The sequence below is a fragment of the Schistocerca cancellata genome, chromosome 2 (assembly GCF_023864275.1).
Source record: "Schistocerca cancellata isolate TAMUIC-IGC-003103 chromosome 2, iqSchCanc2.1, whole genome shotgun sequence".
In the NCBI taxonomy this organism is placed as follows: Eukaryota; Metazoa; Arthropoda; class Insecta; order Orthoptera; family Acrididae; genus Schistocerca; species Schistocerca cancellata.
Window position 1 is genome coordinate 797,917,594 of NC_064627.1, and position 19,625 is coordinate 797,937,218.

Here is a 19,625-nt window from a genome sequence, read left to right on the forward strand (position 1 = left end):
GAGTAGGAACAGTTTTACGCGACCCAGGAGGGACTGAAAGAGCGACATAGTTGCAGCGTCGCCTTGTAACAACCGCGTGTCGCTGCCAAATACTGGGCAGTATAGTTGGAATTCTCATCTTATGAGGGATAAGATACAGGGAGCTAAAGGCTATCTACGACTTGTACGCAAACCAGTCTGTATTTATACAGTCCTAAGAACATGGAAAAGAAAGCAGCAATTGAGAGGGCAATGAAGTGGGATTCTAGCCTATCACTAGTTTTTCAGACATTACATTTAGCAACCAAAGAAAACTTTGGAATTAGGTATAAAGTGCAGGGAGAAAAATATTCGTCGATGGCATTGTAATTCTGTCAGAGATGGCAAAGGAGCTGGAAGGTCTACACCTAGACACTGAGGTGACAAAAGTCACGGGATCTACATCTACATCCATACTCCGCAAGCCACCTGACGGTGTGTGGCGGAGGGTACCTTGAGTACCTCTATCGATTCTCCCTTCTATTTCAGTCTCGTATTGTTCGTGGAAAGAAGGATTGTCGGTATGCCTCTGTGTGGGCTCTAATCTCTCTGATTTTATCCTCATGGTCTCTTCGCGAGATATACGTAGGAGGGAGCAATATACTGCTTGACTCCTCGGTGAAGGTATGTTCTCGAAACTTTGACAAAAGCCCGTACCGAGCTACTGAGCGTCTCTCCTGCAGAGTCTTCCACTGGAGTTTATCTATCATCTCAGTAACGCTTTCGCGATTACTAAATGATCCTGTAACGAAGCGCGCTGCTCTCCGTTGGATCTTCTCTCTCTCTCTCCTATCAACCCTATCTGGTACGGATCCCACACTGCTGAGCAGTATTCAAGCAGTGGGCGAACAAGCGTACTGTAACCTACTTCCTTTGTTTTCGGATTGCATTTCCTTAGGAGTCTTCCAATGAATCTCAGTGTGGCATCTGCTTTACCGACGATCAACTTTAAATGATCATTCCATTTTAAATCACTCCTAATGCATACTCCCAGATATTTTATGGAATTAACTGTTTCCAGTTGCTGACGTGCTATATTGTAGCTAAATAATAAGGGATCTTTCTTTCTATGTATTTGCAGCACATTACACTTGTCTACATTGAGATTCAATTGCCATTCTCTGCACCATGCGTCAATTCGCTGCAGATCCTCCAGCATTTCAGTACAACTTTCCATTGTTACAACCTCTCGATATACCACAGCATCATCCGCAAAAAGCCTCGGTGAACTTCCGATGTCATCCAAAAGGTCATTTATGTATATTGTGAATAGCAACGGTCCTGCGACACTCCCCTGCGGCACACCTGAAATCACTCTTACTTCGGAAGACTTCTCTCCATTAAGAATGACATGCTGCGTTCTGTTACCTAGGAACTCTTCAATCCAATCACACAATTGGTTTGACAGTCCATATGCTCTTACTTTGTTCATTAAACGACTGTGGGGAACTGTATCGAACGCCTTGCGGAAGTCAAGAAACACGGCATCTACCTGGGAACCCGTGTCTATGGCCCTCTGAGTCTTTTGGACGAATAGCGCGAGCTGGGTTTCACACGACCGTGTTTTTCGAAACCCATGCTGATTCCTACAGAGTAGATTTCTAGTCTCCAGAAAAGTCATTATACTCGAACATAATATGTGTTCCAAAATTCTACAACTGGTCGACGTTAGAGATACAGGCCTATAGTTCTGCACATCTGTTCGTCGTCCCTTCTTGAAAACGGGGATGCGTCTAATATCGTGTCGGACCTCTCTTTACCCGGTGTACTGCAGCAACGCGTCGTACCATGGACTCAGCAAGTCGTTGGAAGTCACCTGGAGAAATATTTAGCCACGCTGCCTCCTTAGTCGTCTATAACTGCGTAAGCGATGCCGGTGTAGGATGTACACAAACTGACCTCTTGACTATATCCCACGAATGTTCGATGCGTTTCCCGTAGGGAGATCTCTAGGGTAAAAGCTTGCGCTCGAATTGTCCTCAATGTTCTTCAAACCAGCGACCAACAGTCGTGGCCCGGCGACATGTTTGCGAACATGAAGTTCATAAATGGCTCCATATGGTCTCCAAGAAGCCGAACATAATCGTTTCCAGTCAGTGATCGGTTCAGTTGGATCAGAGGATTCATTCAATTCCATGTAAACACAGTTCACACCATTATGGACCCACCACCAGCTTGCACAGTACCTTGTTGACAATTTGGGTCATCATCGGAGCGTGATGGGGCTACACTAATTAGAAAATATGCCTTTGTTTCTCCTAGGCACGTATGGTTTAGATGGTTGAATCATAGAATCGATTCCAAACAAACGAGTTCCGCATTTATTTTAAGTCCCATAGTGCTCAGAGCTATTTGAACCATCCACATTTATTTACATCAGTTGTCCGTAGTTGTGTGCCTATCTCGATAAATCCAGTGTGTGATTGAAATGCCTGTTAATTCCCGTAGCATTCAGAAAACATCCGGAAGTACAGGCAACAAACAGGTTCAGGAAGAGAAGCGTTTCAGGAAGACAGTGTACGCTAATCACTTGGTTAAAGTTTAACCATGACTGTTTTGGGAAACACTTTCACGGACTTTGTGGCATATACACTGAGTTGACAGAAGACATGGGATACTTCCAGATATTGTGTCGGACCTCCTGTCACCCGGCATAATGCAGCAATTCGACGTGGCATAGATTCAACAAGCCGTCGGAAGTCCCTTGCAGAAATATTGAGCCATGCTGCCTCCATAGCAGCGGAGGTATTCTCGCTGCAGGATTTTGTGTACGAACCGATATCTCGATTATGTCCCATAAATGTTCCATGTGACTCATGTCAGGCCATCTGGGTGTCCAAATCATTCGCTCGAATTGTCTATAATGTTCTTCAAACCAGTCACGAACAATTGTGGCCCAGTGTCATGACGCATTTTCAGCCACAAAAATTCCATCGTTGTTTGGGAACATAATGTCCATGAATGGCTGCAGATGGTCTCAAAGTTGCCGAACATAAGCATTTCCAGTTAGTCACTGTTCATTTGGACCAGAGGACCCAGTCCGTTCCATGTAAACACAGCCCACACCATTATGAAGCCACCACCAGCTTGTCCAGTGCCTTGTTGACAACTTGCGCCCATGACTTTGTAGGCTCTGGGCCAAAAGCTAACCCTATCATCAGCTATTACCAACTGAAATCAGAACTTACCGGACCAGGCCACGGTTTTCCAGTCGTCTAGGACCCAACCAATATGGCCACTAGCCCAAGAGAGGCGCGACAGGCGAAATTGTGCTGTTAACAAAGGCACTCGCATCAGTCGTCTACTGCTATACCCCATTAATGCGAAATTTCGCCATACTACCACATTGATTTCTGCGGTTATTTCACTCAGTATTGCTAGCCAGTTAGCATTGACAACTCTACGCATATGCTGCTGCTCTCGGTCTTAACGACCGAGTGTAGGCCGTCGGCCACTGTTTTGTCCTTGGCAGAGGTAATGCCTGAATTTGGTATTCTCAGCACAACCTTTACACTGTGGAGAGCGGAATATTGAATTCCCTAACGATTTCCGAAATTGCTTGTTCCATGCGTCCGCGTCCAAAGTGTATTAATTCCCGTCGTGCGGCCATAATCACGCCGGAAACCATCTCACCCGAATCACCTGAGTACAATTGACAGCTAATCTAATGTAATATCCTTTTATACCTTCTGTTCGCGGTACTACCTTCATCTGTGTGTATGCATATCGCTATCCCATGACTTTTCTCATCTCAGTGCAAACCGCCGATTGTGAAAGCGGAGTCATGGAGAACATTAATGACATTGTTGTTAGGCACTCGCGGAAGAAAACAAAGACAAAAAACTGAAACATCTGTACAACTTAGACGCGTCCATTAACGGTCACCTCTCTTATAACAGCGGAAGCTTTAACTGTGCTGTAACTCAACGATGTATCTCAGTGGGTGTCTAACAGGCCAGTTTCATGAGAGATCAGACTGGAGTTTTACTCAGAAGCCGTCAGCGGTTAGGCAAACGGACCTCGAAGGAGTCAGTGAACGAATTCCATGTTGACTTTTGGTAGGCTAGAACCCACAACTCCTGAATATGGAACGTGTACAACAAACTACTTGTAGATATTCTTGTCTGTATGAGTAGACAGTGGTACCGTGTAGAATATTTATATATCTTAAAATAAGTTTGTTCGTGATTTTGAAAGCTGGCGAGGGTGAAGGAATTCGTATTTGTTGATGGCTATATGGTTAATAAACGGAAGGCTAAATAACTATTTTAAATAAATAGACGAGGGTAATAGACAAATGTTAATAGGACTAGCGAACCGAGAATTGTGTACCCAGATATAGAAGAGAATCTCTGACACCGTGAGGGAAGAGTAGTATGTTCTGTGGACACATTCTTACATTAGAAGGAAAGGGGGAGTTTGATACGTCATATAATGCAGTTTCTTTTGAACAAGAGAACGAAACTGTTCTGGAACCAAGAGGCACAAGGGCATCTGGAAAAAATGAGAATACGGGAAACAAGAGATTTATTGCAGTCTTCCTTTCAAAAAATTCATGGTGCTGCAGGTTTCCAGGGACAGAATAAGACCCTGGAAGAAACCATCAGACATAGAGGAGTATAAGAGGGTAGGAGGTTGCAAAAGCATGAGAAAGAAATAATATTAGGCAAGAATTAATATTAGGCAAGAATAGAGATTAGAAGAAACGTAGTCGATCCGAAGTAACGTGATCCTCAGATGACCTAAACGAAAAGATGCAGAAAATTTTAATATCATTTATTCCGTCATGTACGTAATTGAAATTCAAATAAGAAAACGGAGTGGGTTAATGACATTGCTAGTATGAGTACGGAGATTATTACCCTCAGTTGTCAAAAATGTGTGATTTACTTAACACAACATGTTTCGGTACTACATTATCCCATTATCAAGTTTTATAAAACAAGGGAACACAAATGATTACTTCTCTTTACTACATAAACTAAAACAGTGAAAAAAGAATCTTAATTGATTCGTTGCAGTCTGTTCACTTTACATTTGAAAGCAACGGTTCGAAGGGTCTGCTATTACAGTGGTTGCCAGTTAGGTGCATCATTGGTTATGGACGGCGAATGAAGCACCATGTCTCATAATAATGCCACTGCAGTATAATCAACATTAGTTTTGTCTCATATCTAGCAAGCGGTGCCGTCACAAGAAAAGGTACTTATGGCGACTAATGAAGCGGTTACGCAGTTGCGCACCATTCCAGCAGGACAGGTTAGACCGATATAATTGTGTTATACAAACCAATAATGAGGATAACCTAAAGAAGCTAATGTAAGTGCTGTTAAGTTATGCAGGATGATAATTGCGTCCCGTTGCTTGTGTGTTTCGCTAACGGCTCCTTACGTAAAATGGATCAAGATACCAAAGGAGGTGTGTGTGTGTGTGTGTGTGTGTGTGTGTGTGTGTGTGTGTGTGTGTGTGTGTGTGTAGCTGTGCTGTACACTACCACTACCTCAGAGCATAATTATGCGCCATAACCTATGCCACTGGTTCTTGCTGCCGGTTCGCAGCCGCATATGGTGACGTAGTGAGCGATATGCTTAGTCAGACGGTTGGTTAATATGGGTTGCCGTGTCGCGGCATTCCTGTTGCCCTCGAAACGGGTCAGTTATAAATAACGCTTTCTGCCTCTCCATGTGATGCAACGTGCGCTCCTCCGATCTGTAAAGAAACTGTTTTCACTGTTCTTCGGACTTTCAGAACGTTACTGTCCGTACTTAAATGCGAAGTGTTGTGAAACCAGCGAAGCGGCGTACATTTTTTTAACCAGCCCGGAATAGGCCTCAACCATCTGTACATCTGATGAAGAGCGTTACAATTAGAAGTTTTCTACCTTTCTTTATGTGCACAGCGTTGTGATCAACTAAATAAATTCACAGTAATATCTACGGTTGACTACCAGTTGTGATAATAGTCATAATTCCAAAATGAATAACAATAATAGTAGAAGTACGTAGCACAGAACGAGAAACACGAGAGAGGATCTGAGCTCATCCCTTATAGCACGATGGGTGGGATTTTTCCTTAAACACAGATGCGACAGAGGTGCACGCACGCAAACTAACTTAACAGTACTTCGTGAAAACAATCTTCATTGCATACATGTAATTAATCTGTGATATTCTTTTCTGCCGTAAACAATTATTGATCGTCGATGGTATCAACCTGCGCATAATGATTTTCGATTGTCGATGGTATCAACCTGCGCATCATGATTTTAAATTGTCGGTTGTATCAACCTGCGCATCATGATTTTCAAGGAAAAATGGTAATATATATGCTTCCATGTCCTGGGAGCTATTTTTTTTCCTTCTCATTACTACATTACTGACTGAAAGATACAGTTCAACAATTGCACCATAACATTTTCTGGTAACTATGTTTTTATAGATGTCAGGTAACCAAATGCAATGAGATCTGTACTTCATGCCGTGGCGACTCAGGAAACAGATCAACCATGGCCAGGAAATACAACATTAAGAAGTTCGCGTTGTTCGTAGCGTAATAGAAAGGCGTCCTTTCGTACTGAAATAACGATCGGTTTAAACGGATGCGTGTATTGCCAACTTCTGTCACAATATATTGAAATAAAAAATGGCCCAAAATAACGCCTGCTCTGTTCACAACGGCCTGTGTCATTACATGATTTGGGTTATTTTACAAATCTTCATAAAACATTAGTAGTTTCCTCTCACCCAGAAGAATGCGTTCCACGTTCACTTGTTCTTAAAAAACTTCCTTAAGCCACTATTGTATCTATAAATGAAGAGTGGAAATGACAAGACATTTCCAAGTACAATGTTTTTACAAAATACGTTTTGACCGCTTTTGTGTTCTGTTGCATGTTCCTTGACTTGTTCCAAATGCCAAATCATGGAAAAATTGTTTCAAAAATTAATTGCTGGTTGACGCATGACCATTTGTGTCAACCAGTGCTTCCCTCCGAAGTTGGAAGTGCCTTGCGCTAAGTTCTCCTCCATTTAGTTGCTGAACAGTTTGTATGTTAACTAGAGTGCAAATAAACTTCTGTTAGTATCAATGAGACACATTTGTAATGGATTTACACAAGTGTATTGAGTCAGCTAAAGTTACAGGTATGAACTCATTCCATGTAACTCCAGTGCATGTTACTGGAGCATTGTTGGCTGTGCAGGCGTCTTAAGATGTCCAAATGCAGTACCATCAAAGTGTCTCCTACTCATCCATCTCAAATACCTATTAAAAGGTCTTACTCAGAAACAAAAGAATGGAAAAGTGTCAGTGTATTCAAAAGTGGACAGGTCATGGCCGATGTACAACATTCTGTGCTTCGTATTAAAACTTGTCGATGATGTTACCGTTTCTACAGGGTGACACAGAATAGCGGGAATGTTTGAAATGAGCCATGTGCAGGTGGCAGCACCGCGGGTTCGTGACAGCGTGAGTAAACAGTCTGCCATTTCAGTAATCATGGATCAGTGGAACGAACAACAGCGTGCATTAGCCATAAAAATGTTTTATAAAACCAATGATAGTTTGCTAGCGGCGCTGAGAGAGTTTCGACACATTTTTATAATTTAGGGCGTCATGATGCCGTCGAAACAGGCGGTAAAATGTTGCATTAATAGTTTTGAAGAGACTGGATTTGCCCTCAAGAAGTGTGCGTTCTCCAGCGAACATTGATGCTGTACGCGAATCCGTCTTACGAAGCCCCCGGCGTTCAATTCGTAAGCAAGGAGAAGTGGTTGGAATGTCGAGAGAGAGTGTTCGCAGAATTCATCTTGATTTCATCCGATCAAAGTACAGATGGTACAACAATTGAAGAACGATTACCGGTTACGATTAGGGTTCTGTCAGCAAGTGATAACAAAAATAGACAATGACGATGAATGTTGTGGATGTTGACCATGAAAGTTGTGGTTGTCAGATGAGGCACATTTTCATCTCACAGGTTATGTGAATAAACAGAACTACCGTTACTGGACAAACACAAATCCTAATGACGTTCATGAGAGCCCTTTACGCGCTAGTAAAGTGACAGTATGATATGCTGTTTCATCACATGGGATTATAGGACCGTATTTTCTCGCAAATGAACAGGACAACACAATAACTGTCAGCGCAGATCGTTATGTGGATATGTTACGAACTTTCTTTACACGTGCATTGAACAACTTTCCAAACGTTCAAGAAGGCTGGTTTCAACAGGCCGTCGCGACACCACTCACTGCACGGCAATCAGTGGTATATGTGCGAGAATTGTTTGACAACCGTGTGATATGATTCGGTAACATTCCCTGGCCCCCTAGATTGCCAGATTTATCCGTTTGTAATTTTTTTTCTTAGGGTGCTACCTAAAGAGCAAAGTCTACACCACTCGACCAAAAACCGTGGGTGAGTTAAAACCGAGAATTCGGGATGCAGTTCACAGTATCGCACCTGAGACGTTGCAGCCGTCAATGAGGTATCTCAACAGCAGATTTCACGAATGTATTCGTGCAGGAGGACGCCATCTAAAGGACGTAATGTTTAAAAAATGATGAATGGTTATCAGTATTTAGTAAACGGCAAAGTTGTAAGGTTTCAGTTACCATGAGTGCAATTTCTTTCCTTTTTTACGTCTAGTTTTATTGTTTTGTGGAGATGTTCCCGTTTTCTGTGTCGCCATGTACGTCAACACTACAGGGAGTTCAACAGTAAACTTAACAATATCTTATTCCAAGAATGCAGTTGTTTAAGAAATAGTCAGTGCTGAGAAATTTTTTCGTGAATTTAATTTTGTTGTTATCTCGTTAAAGAGAAATGAGAAATGGTTTAGTGCTCTTGGTAAAGAGAGATGAGAAATGGTTTAGTGTTGACTACAGTTAGAACATTACTGCTAGTTAAAAAATTACTGTAGTATTTCTGTACTTGTATTATGATAAATAAACGCAGTTCATCAATATTAATGGCACTTGAAACAAAAACTTTCTTATTGACACTTTGAACCAGTCAATTTCCTGGTGTGGTACCTAGAACGTTCTTAATAAAATATTTATTTTCTATCCAAAATGAATTTTCACTCTGCAGAAGAGTGTGCGACGATTCGAAACTTCCCAGATTGCAGCCCCGGTCCGACATTCAGTTTTAATCTGCGAGGAAGTTCAGACCAGCGCACACTCCGCCACATGGTAAAAATTCATTCTGAAAAAGTTGACGAGGCTGTGGCTAAACCATATCTCCTCAGTCTCTTGGCTTGTAGAGTGTGCTAGTCGCGTAAGGTAGGCGGGAGACTTCTGTGAAATTTGGATGATAGAAGATGATGTATTGATGGGAGGACAGCTGAGAGTCGTACTTGCATATTTCAGACTGTAAAGTATTTATTTTATAATTTCTCACTTTTACAGTGATAAATGTGCACCGTAATTTTGTTGTATCAGAATACCGTCTTAGGTTTTGGACATAAATAAGGTACGTACAAAAAGAGATTAATCCTTTTTGTATCCTCTTGACACATGAAATTTTTCATGCAGAACGTTTGACAATCCACTCTTCAAATACTGTTTCATATTATTCTATATGTTGATCGGGGTTTGTAGCTCCGCTGTGGTGGGCACTGTCATGCCATGTATCGATCTTAACTGTATTCTGGGAAGGAATCCTTTTAAACAGCGTCTGAGAATCAGCACAATTCAGTAAACTTCCTAGTTTGGGTTAGGCCTACTCACCCAGCAATTGGAAATGATGTATGCAACAATATACGAAGACGTATCAGCCAGTTTATTGATATGAAATTGTTTTCTGAGAACCTGTAGTGCTGCTGTGTGAGGTACGAATAGATAGAAGAAACTCAAGTCACTATTGAGATGGAATTCAAGACACAAAATCAGGCTAGTTTGAACAAACATCACACGAACCAATACCTTATATTCGCTACTGACGAATTCATTTCCGGGAGTACGCTACAGGGCAGTTTAATTTCCCATTGCAGGTTGTTGTTATTAGCTGTAGGTGGCCATTCAGTTTTATTCGGCTGCTGCTTGTAATTAGCCAAGTAGATAAATGTTCACATCTCTTGAGCTGGGTAAAATAACGCAAGTGGCATGACTTAGAATTTTTGCACATAAGTGCACCGGTTTCCTCTGGTGCCACATCTTTTTGTTCTTTGCCTGCTGCATGGTGTAGGAATGATCGCCGTGGATTAATCATTCAGCTGGTAGTCCACGCAGTATACATTTCGTTCGAGCCTCCCGGTTCCCAAGGATTGATTTTACAGCCTTTTGGCGAGTAAAAATGCACTGAATGTAACCAAAATTTTAAGTAACCCACCGTTGCCCTGTCCTAACTTAAATTTTAGTGTTTTCTTCACATAACCATGCAGCCAACACTGTTTCGTAATTGATATGTATGATGAATAACACAAATTTGTCGTGCCCCATATCACCCCAGTGAGAACCACGCCTTCTTGTTACACGTCGACTTCTGTTAGATAATGATTAGTCAGTAAGTAAATGCAGCACTATCATCCAACAGTCCGTGCTATGGTACAGAACAGTGATCGTCAAACTGCTCCCAAATAAAGTATTCGTGCAAACCGCGGCTCTCACTTCTCAGCAGTGTTTCTGATAGGAGGGCGCGCTGAAAGGTACTGTCTCCGAATTCTTGTGAAAATTCTTAAAGCATTTTAAATAAAACACACGTTAGTAACATTCTGTATTTTCATTCTTCATGTCTACATATTTATTCCTCCGCGTAGTCACTCTGCCGGCGAACACATTTCTCTCAAAAGAGGGACCGGTTTGTTGATATCATCACTGTCGAATTTTTTATTTTGTTGACGGGGCTACATCACCACCTCTTGATTGCACCAGTTCATCACTATCAAAGTGAAGTCCGCGAAGGTGTTCTTTAAGTTTTGGAAACAGATGAAAATCGTAAGTTTTGGAAACAGATGAAAATCGGACGGGGCTAAGCGGGACTGTATGCAGGAAATGTGCGGAGCCAAGGGTTGCAAGGAATCCGGTGTTTACGGTCGTGCACGGCCACATCTGCCGCTTTTTAGCGACGAGATAGAGAACACATAACTAAGGCCCCTTCCAAGCTAATAACCTAATCGAGGGCTAAGTGTAAAGAAGGATAAAAAATATCATTCGGAGTTATTGAAATTGTCAAAATATTACAATTCCAGAGTGGTTCATTTCACAAACGCCCGAAGGACAAAAGAAGGCAATAAATTGAAAACCGACAAAGCCATAAAGATGATGATTTGTAATTTTAAATTACCCTACCTAGAATTCCACAAAATTATTTCCAAGGAACATAGCGTTCTTGATAGTGATTTCAAATGAGAAATATTAGTACTTAACTATAGAATATTGTTATTTCTTCATAAATCTAATTGAAATGGCCAAAGCTATTGATCTTATGTTTTTCCATGCAAGAGGAATACATAATTCCTCATTATGTTTAATGAATATATTTTAGTTTATTTTGACACAAGGTTATTCTAGGAAGAAGACTGATCCGTTAAGAAGACTGAGCACTGAATTCATAATTGTCAAGTTATAAGGCTGTTTACTGATTTTTTCCACAATCTAAGCACTTTTAAGGCTGTTGTCGGAGAAAACTGATCGTAATTGATTATTAATAACGATAGAAAGTACCCAGTAGATTCTATTTCTAAGACTATTTCTATTTAGTTAGGTAGTCAGTCCTTTAGGGCAAAATATCCGGCTAAATATAACGCATAACCTGGCTTTTCAGTTTTTGGACATGGCAACCCTAGTGGAGGTACACGTCTCAGGCGTGCACTCCCACGGGTTCAGTGTGGAGAATGTTGTCATATTTTGGGCCTGTATGAATTACGGATATCTGATGAATTTCATCACTATCGACGGTACTTTGAGGGCTGTGCGGTATCTGAAAAGAGTCCGCCAACCTGTTGTCCAGCCCCACAGTTAACATTCTCGCTTTCGGTTCGTCTTTTAAGTCCGTTATGCAAGAGCGTGTTGCACCGCCACTTGGAAACCTATTTGCAGAATGCAGGAATAAATCGAATTTAATAGCCTGCGGTATCTGCTATGTGCTTGGGACAAGTTTAAACTTGTAGGCCGCCGTCGCAGGAATCATCGGGATGATCTGAGGATGGCCGCCATCGAAGAATCGGTTGAACAGCAGCTTAACGATCACCCTGTGGACACAGTGCCAAGGAGTATAAAGTATGTTCCAGTGCGTGGGGTGTAGTAACGTTGTTGTTGTTGTTGTTGTGGTCTTCAGTCCAGAGACTAGTTTGATGCAGCTCTTCATGCTACTCTATCCTGTGCAAGCTTCTTCATCTCCCAGTACCTACTACAACCTACATCCTTCTGAATCTGTTTATTGTACTCATCCCTTGGTCTCCCTCTACGATTTTTACCCTCCACGCTGCCCTCCAATACTAAATTGGTGATCCCTTGATGCCTCAGAATATGCCCTACCAACCGATCCCTTCTTCTAGTCAAGTTGTGCCACAAATTTCTCTTCTCTCCAATTCTATTCAATACCTCCTCATTAGTTATGTGATCTACCCATCTAATCTTCAGCATTCTTCTGTAGCACCACATTTCGAAAGCTTCTATTCTCTTCTTGTCTGAACTGCTTATCGTCCACGTTTCACCTCCATACAAATACTTTCAGAAACGACTTCCTGACATTTAAATCTAAACTCGAAGTTAACAAATTTCTCTTCTTCAGAAACGCTTTCCTTGCCATTGCCAGTCTACATTTCATATCCTCTCTACTTCGACCATCATCAGTTATTTTGCTCCCCAAACAGCAGAACTCCTTCACTACTTTAAGTGTCTCATTTCCTAATCTAATTCCCTCAGCATCACCCGATTTAATTCGACTACATTCCATTATCCTCGTTTTGCTTTTGTTGATATTCATCTTATATCCTCCTTTCAAGACATTGTCCATTCCGTTCAACTGCTCTTCCAGGTCCTTTGCTGTCTGTGGCAGAATTACAATGTCATCGGCGAACCTCAAAGTTTTTATTTCTTCTCCATGGACTTTAATACCTACTCCGTATTTTTCTTTTGTTTCCTTTACTGCTTGCTCAATATACAGATTGAATAACATCGGGGAGATGCTAAAACCCTGTCTCACTCCCTTCCCAATCACTGCTTCCCTTTCATGCACCTCCACTCTTATAACTGCCATCTGGTTTCTGTACAAATTGTAAATAGCCTTATGCTCCCTGTATTTTACCCCTGCCACCAGAATTTGAAAGAGAGCATTCCAGTCAACATTGTCAAAAGCTTTCTCTAAGTCTAGAAGTGCTAGAAACGTAGGTTTGCCTTTCCTGAATGTATTTTCTAAGATCAGTCGTAGGGTGAGCATTGCTTCACGTGTTCCAACATTTCTGCGGAATCCAAACTGATCTTCCCCGAGGTCGGCTTCTACCATTTTTTCCATTCGTCTATAAAGAATTCGTGTTAATATTTTGCAGCCGTGGTTTGTTAAAATGATAGTCCGGTAATTTTCACATCTGTCAACACCTGCTTTCTTTGGGATTGGAATTATTATGTATGAATTTTGATTTCACAGTTGTATAACGACGTGACCGTTCGAACAGATTGGTTTTGCTGGAAAGCTTCACGAGCGTTGCGTTGGCTGGTATTTTTTTACGCCCATGAACCTTTCAGGCATTTATTACGTCGAGTGAGCCCCAAATTGCAAACTGCTTTTAATTTGGTTTCTGCTTTATTTCGCTAAAGTTAGCTTTTAGTTTAATAAGTTTCCTTCTTTAAATTCCAGACCACGCACAATCACAGATTTGCAGCAGGTGCAAAATTCTTTTAACCAATTTCTCTCTAGGCTAAGATCTTTTAAAATACCCATGATTGTTAGACAAGTTGTTATTCCCCGTTTTGAGGGCGATTGTGATAGTGAGTCACCCCTTATCGGACGGAAGAGTGCGCTACTACGTGAATAACAGAATATTGTTGATACCTCCGACCGCCCAAGAGTGAACGACAAATCCCGTGTGGACCGAAAAAGATTAAGATCAAGACATTCCACTCGTATCATAGCCAGGATTCTTACTGAAAATGAATTTCATGCTATCAGTGAATGGAAACACTATTGGCAACAAAAATGCCCTCTACAACGTCTGAAACTGCCATGCATTCCGGAGAAACCCCTGGATTTGACCAGCATCGGGCTATTGGACCGCATCCGAGCTGGCCACGGAAGACGTGCGGAAAGTATACAAGTGGGTTAAATCTTCATAATCATTTTGTTACTCTAGTGCAGGAATGTCCGACCTTTTAGCTTACCCCGGCCACATTGGAAGAAGACCGTCCTATACTTAACATTAAACACACACACAGATTTTTTTGGTGGTGGTGGGGGGGGGGGGGGGGGGGAGGGGCGTGTACAGATCAAGCATCGTGCGGCGGGAGTTTCAAATTGAAAATATTCAATTTATCGGTTACCGAACGTGTGATAGATGCTCACTTCCGGGGCCGCATTGATACTTGTTTTGGGCATGTATGGTTCGCATGCCGACATCGCTACTTTATAGTGTCAAACGACACGACAGTCGCGCATGTTGTGCAACATGTCGGGTCCTTCCGAAGATTTCCTGACAGTGATGAGTAGTGTCATAAACTATATATAAGACATTGATATTTATCTATAATATTGTAATTTGTGTTATGTTGGAGAGCTGTGTTGAAATGTTTTTATGTAGTAGTTTGGTAATCTTTGTGTATGTATAGCTAATCTTGTAATTCAAAAACACCTAATTTATGCCACATGTAAATAAAAATCAGTTCCCGCATGTATGAAAGGTCACCACCTAAAAACGGCGTGACATTTGGTTGATCGTTTGTTGTTGTCAGAACAAGGTTCGTATGAAAGAAAATGTTTTGGAAAATTCAACGCAAAAGTCGGAAATTAACATAAATTGCCGCTTATATGAAATATCATCAGTTTAAGAAGCCTCGACAGATTTGGTTCAGTTTTGACTTTGATGTGTTTGCAATTGTCAGGACAAGGTTTTTATGAAAGAAAAGTTTTGGAAAATCAACCGGAGGAATCGGAAATTAAAATCAATTGTGAACAATCATTTAAGATCGGTAAGAGCGATTTGGTCGATTTTCTTTTTGTTGTGTTTTAATAAGGGGAAGCGTTGTTACCAAAATCTCGAAAAGATCTGGGATTTACTTGTCTTTTACACGTTACTGTACTGAACCTGTAGACAGAAATGGACGTAGAGAGGGAGAGGTGGTGGTCAGAGGGAGGGGAAAGAGGGTATACACAGAGAGATGGTGGGAGAAGAGATGTATGGAGAGAATGTGGGGGAAGGTGAGGAGGACAAGGTATTTAGGATGTATATGCAATTCCCATATATATTTAGCAGTTGCTAAGCTTTGTCGGGTCCGCTATTAAGTAAATAAATTTCAGAGTGCATACTTTCTTTATCAAAGTGAGTCACTGATCGCAATATCTCTCACAATAGGGTTATTTAAATCCCTTTCTGATCAACCACACCAGCGACTGACGCCTATCTTGTGGGAATAAGTGAGAAAATTTGCTTGTTCGAAGTTCATCCTTACCATGAACGTTTGTTAGGTGGTGTCTGCTGCGCGTCTCCAGTCGCGTTTTTCTCCACTTTTCTTCCATGCACTATACAACTATAAAGTTGTAATTAATACTTAAAAAATGAAACTGCATAATAAATTTTTATTTGTATGCAGGTACACGTCCATGGTACATATTGAAATCTCCGCGACGGAATACCTTAGCACGCCACTAGAGATGCTGCATCCCAGTTATAATTTGTGGTATCGTGCAGTAATTCGTTTTCAATAGCAGCGGAAACGTTGCGTCTGTGTCAGGCCAATTCAGACGGCTGAAGAAGTTACCTGGATTGGCTTATCACAACTGAATTTCCGTTGATACAGAAATAGAATTATCGCACGATGCTGCGCTATGTGTGTAGGCTGCGCCATTTAATTCCGGCGACATGCTTCGGTACAATGGCGCGGAGATTTCAGTGCAGGCATATAGCAACAAACAAACAAAAATTACCAGTCTGTTTTTTGGCGTGATTCTGAAGACTTGCGACTACCCTTCGGATGCACGATCTTACTATAGGCGCACGGGGCGTAACGTGTGTGTGGGGCGGGGGGGGGGGGGGGGAGAGAGAGAGGAGGTGATAGTAGAGTTCACATGTGCACATCGCGTCATGCGAAGCCTGTTAACGCTGTTGTATGTGTTTGCGAATTGAGTAACTGAATACAATATGGGGTTGGCAGGCCCACACTTACGTACATATGTTTGGGTAAACCGCCTAAAAACTATGTTTGGGTTGCCTGATTTTCAAATTGTCATACGTTATACAGACGTGTCTATCTGACCCATAAATAAGACAGCCGATGGACCGTTGGCCTATTTAAGCTGTTGAGCGATTTGCCAGTTTGCACACTGACATGACAGTGTTGTCAGTCCACACTGAAATGTGCCTCGAAACTGGTTGAAGTTAGAATCACAATTCGAGGCGGTCTCACAGGCTCCTTTATCTAGCTCTGAGACACGAAGGTAACTTAATTCTCAGAATTAGTGTTCTCGAATTCCATATTTAGATTTTCTATTTCTGCGAAGTAGATAAATATTTATAGATACACGTAGGTCATTGAGGCCATGAAGAAAAAATAAAAAAGAAATCCAATGAAGTTCGACGCCAGAGAAACAGCGTTGCTGGTGTAATTAATTCCAATGTGCCACGACATTTTCCGTAATCCTTTGCTGCAAATTTCTCGGCAGGCGTCGCTGAGTACTGTAAAGACTGAAGAGAAAATAATTTCTATTGTTTCTAAGATCATTTTTGTCGACCACCTCACAGCTGGTTTTATCACATCAATGGTAACATGGTCATCTTGAGTTAGTTGCCCCACGTCGTAATATTGTCTTAGCTTAAAATTCTTGCATGACGCATGCAACAAAAGTGCGATCATGATCGGAACCTGTTGTTGAATAAAACAATTAAGCATTTGTGGTGTACAATATCATGTTTATGGATTACTCAACAATGCAGCACAATATGCACAAAACCTAGCACTTATACGCTGTTCATTCCCATCGCTAGGTGCTGCTTGTTTGTGTTCACAGTCTGTGATAAGGTTCTCCAGGTAACAGTCTTGTGGAAAAACGCGGTATTCATGACTTATTTTTCGTGGCTGTTCCAGGTGTTCAAAGTTGAATTCGGTGGCTTTTCACAACACATCGTGTGTGCATTCGAAAGTTATTACGAGAAGCGCATTGGGACTGCAACTGAAATAGTTCACCGTATTAACGACCGATAGGCCTCGCTCGTGCTGTGTGTCCTAACTATGTGGCCCTTTTTGGATGGAGAGATCAGTCCTTGACAAAAAAAAAAAAATGCCAGAAATGAAAACAGGTTCGCCTGAAATCGTACACCACGGCAGCTTGTGTCTAGAAACGATACGATTGTCCTTTGGCCGTGCGAACTTTCCTAGTGGGCAGAGGCTTACGTAAAGCAACAGGTTACTGACATACATGTGCTCAGAGCAGTCAACGCTTCAGACCTGACTCTCATCTCACCACACAGTCGAACTGGCTAAATCGTAGCGAAACGAGGTGGTGGTTTGCAAAATGATCAAATTTGCGTCGTCGATCCATAAGTGAGGTAGAATTAAGACGGCCCTTTTCTTTTTATCCAGTATATTTATGAAGATCTCTTATTACCCAAAACAAAGTGCCATAAAAATGACAGTGGCAGCGAACTCGATCGATGTGGTATCGTTCACGACACCTGACCAGTGGTACGCGATGGTTTGCTGGTCGTGGTGGTGGACAAGCGAGGCGGCAGTAGCCAGTTGTGCCTTCGTTGCCCCCATTCGAATCCTTTCAACAACGGCAAGTCTGCGCCTGTTGGTGCGTTGCAGCTGTCCACTGTTGGGCAGATGGGATCCTTCCCACGGGGTGTCTGAAGGAAGGTACGCTGGGGTAAGAGTGCGCCGCCTAGCACTGCGAGACGTATGCGGTGAGCGAGCGACTGCTGTGCTGCCATATAACTGTGTGAAACTGCGGACGCTGTTGCCCCCGTGGTTTAATTAGTAGTGCTGAGTACTGTTTCATGCGTCAACGCTGGGCATGTGGAAAACTGTTAAACACTAATTATACAGCCGTTTTGTGTAAACATTGCGGTATGTACTATTCTCCTGCACGCACCAATTTAATTATATTTTTCATGTACGCCAATCGACTTGTATGTGTAAGAGAGAAAGAAGATATTTGCATAACTTTTTGTTTCTGTGCGATTTATGTAAAAAGCTGTTTCTTGGTACAGTGCTCCGTGTGACTGAAGCCACTACTTTACTCCATGAATTATGAGTAACTAACGAAAGTTTTTATTATTAATCGTCAGCTTGCCTGATTTTAAGAACAAGCTACGATAAATTCGAAAGTTACAACGTTCCGTGATTTACACTTTGTATTGTTGGTGAGAAAAAAGCAGCAAGATTTTTGGTTCGTATGCTATATAATAAAATAAGTTACTTATACAACAGTTTGTTCGATACATGAAAATATCCAATTCCTTCCATGCTCTCACCGTAAACGCAACTCGTACCAGATGAAAGTGCACACATTGATATTGGCCCTTATTTTAAATAGAGTTCTCATCGCACAAGAGGCCTTGCTCTATATTTTTGCAACGCTCACTTATTATGTAAAATGTTCATTAGAGGTCCTTATAATCGTCAGTCTAGATTAAATCATAGTTTGGATGTGAATTGCTGAAGCCAACGTAGGTATCTTGAAGGTCTTTCGTTGTATCATACTAGCGATCCTGACGATGTTTAACAGTTGTTAAATGTGTGTGGGGACTGGATATGCGTCCTAATCTGGGGTATCTTGGATATTTTTTTTGTTTTGTTTTAAGGTTTTTAATTTTTTGTACACAATTACTTACTTCAGAATATACAGTGGTTTTTTGGGTGCTGTGAAAGAGCAACAGAAAACTGACCATGTGAATAACTCTGAACATAAATCAATTCCAACATTCTTGAATGTCTGTCCCTGAGACTTTATTGCAAATGAAACCTTGGTAGGGAAGTGAAGTCACATAAAATGAATAGGTCAATGGGTTGGAGTCATTGCTATGAGTGTTGTCCAGATGCTGAATCTGATAGTATAGTAGTTTCAGTGACATTACTTTTCTTAGTTTTACCCTGCAAACAGGTACTATTACAAAGTTTCATAGAATGGAGATGGTGTAGTAGTTGCCCATTACAGGAACACGAATTTAAGCCCCAAACTGTGTGCCGAAAAGCAAGCTGGATTCATTGAATTTATATACTTATTTATACCAAACCTAATCTTCAGTGGTGGCCACAGTACCGATTGATCAGTATTCCTTAAGTTTGTTACTTGCTCCAAAACAATATGTTTGTCAGATGCATTTCAATGTTTCGCGTGACTTATGGTGCTTAGTAGTATCCTAATCATAATTTGGAAGTAGAACTTTCCTTACATACAGATTTTCTGTTAAAACTGACTGTGTGTACAATATACAATCTTTGTTTAAAGTT

General features: G+C 41.5%; 1 protein-coding gene across 3 annotated transcripts in view; it reads left to right on the top strand.

Annotated features, from left to right (window-relative positions):
• The window catches only part of LOC126162651 (klaroid protein-like), a 167,839-nt gene that overhangs the window by 65,832 nt on the left and 82,382 nt on the right, over nt 1-19,625 (top strand). The window lies entirely within an intron of this gene.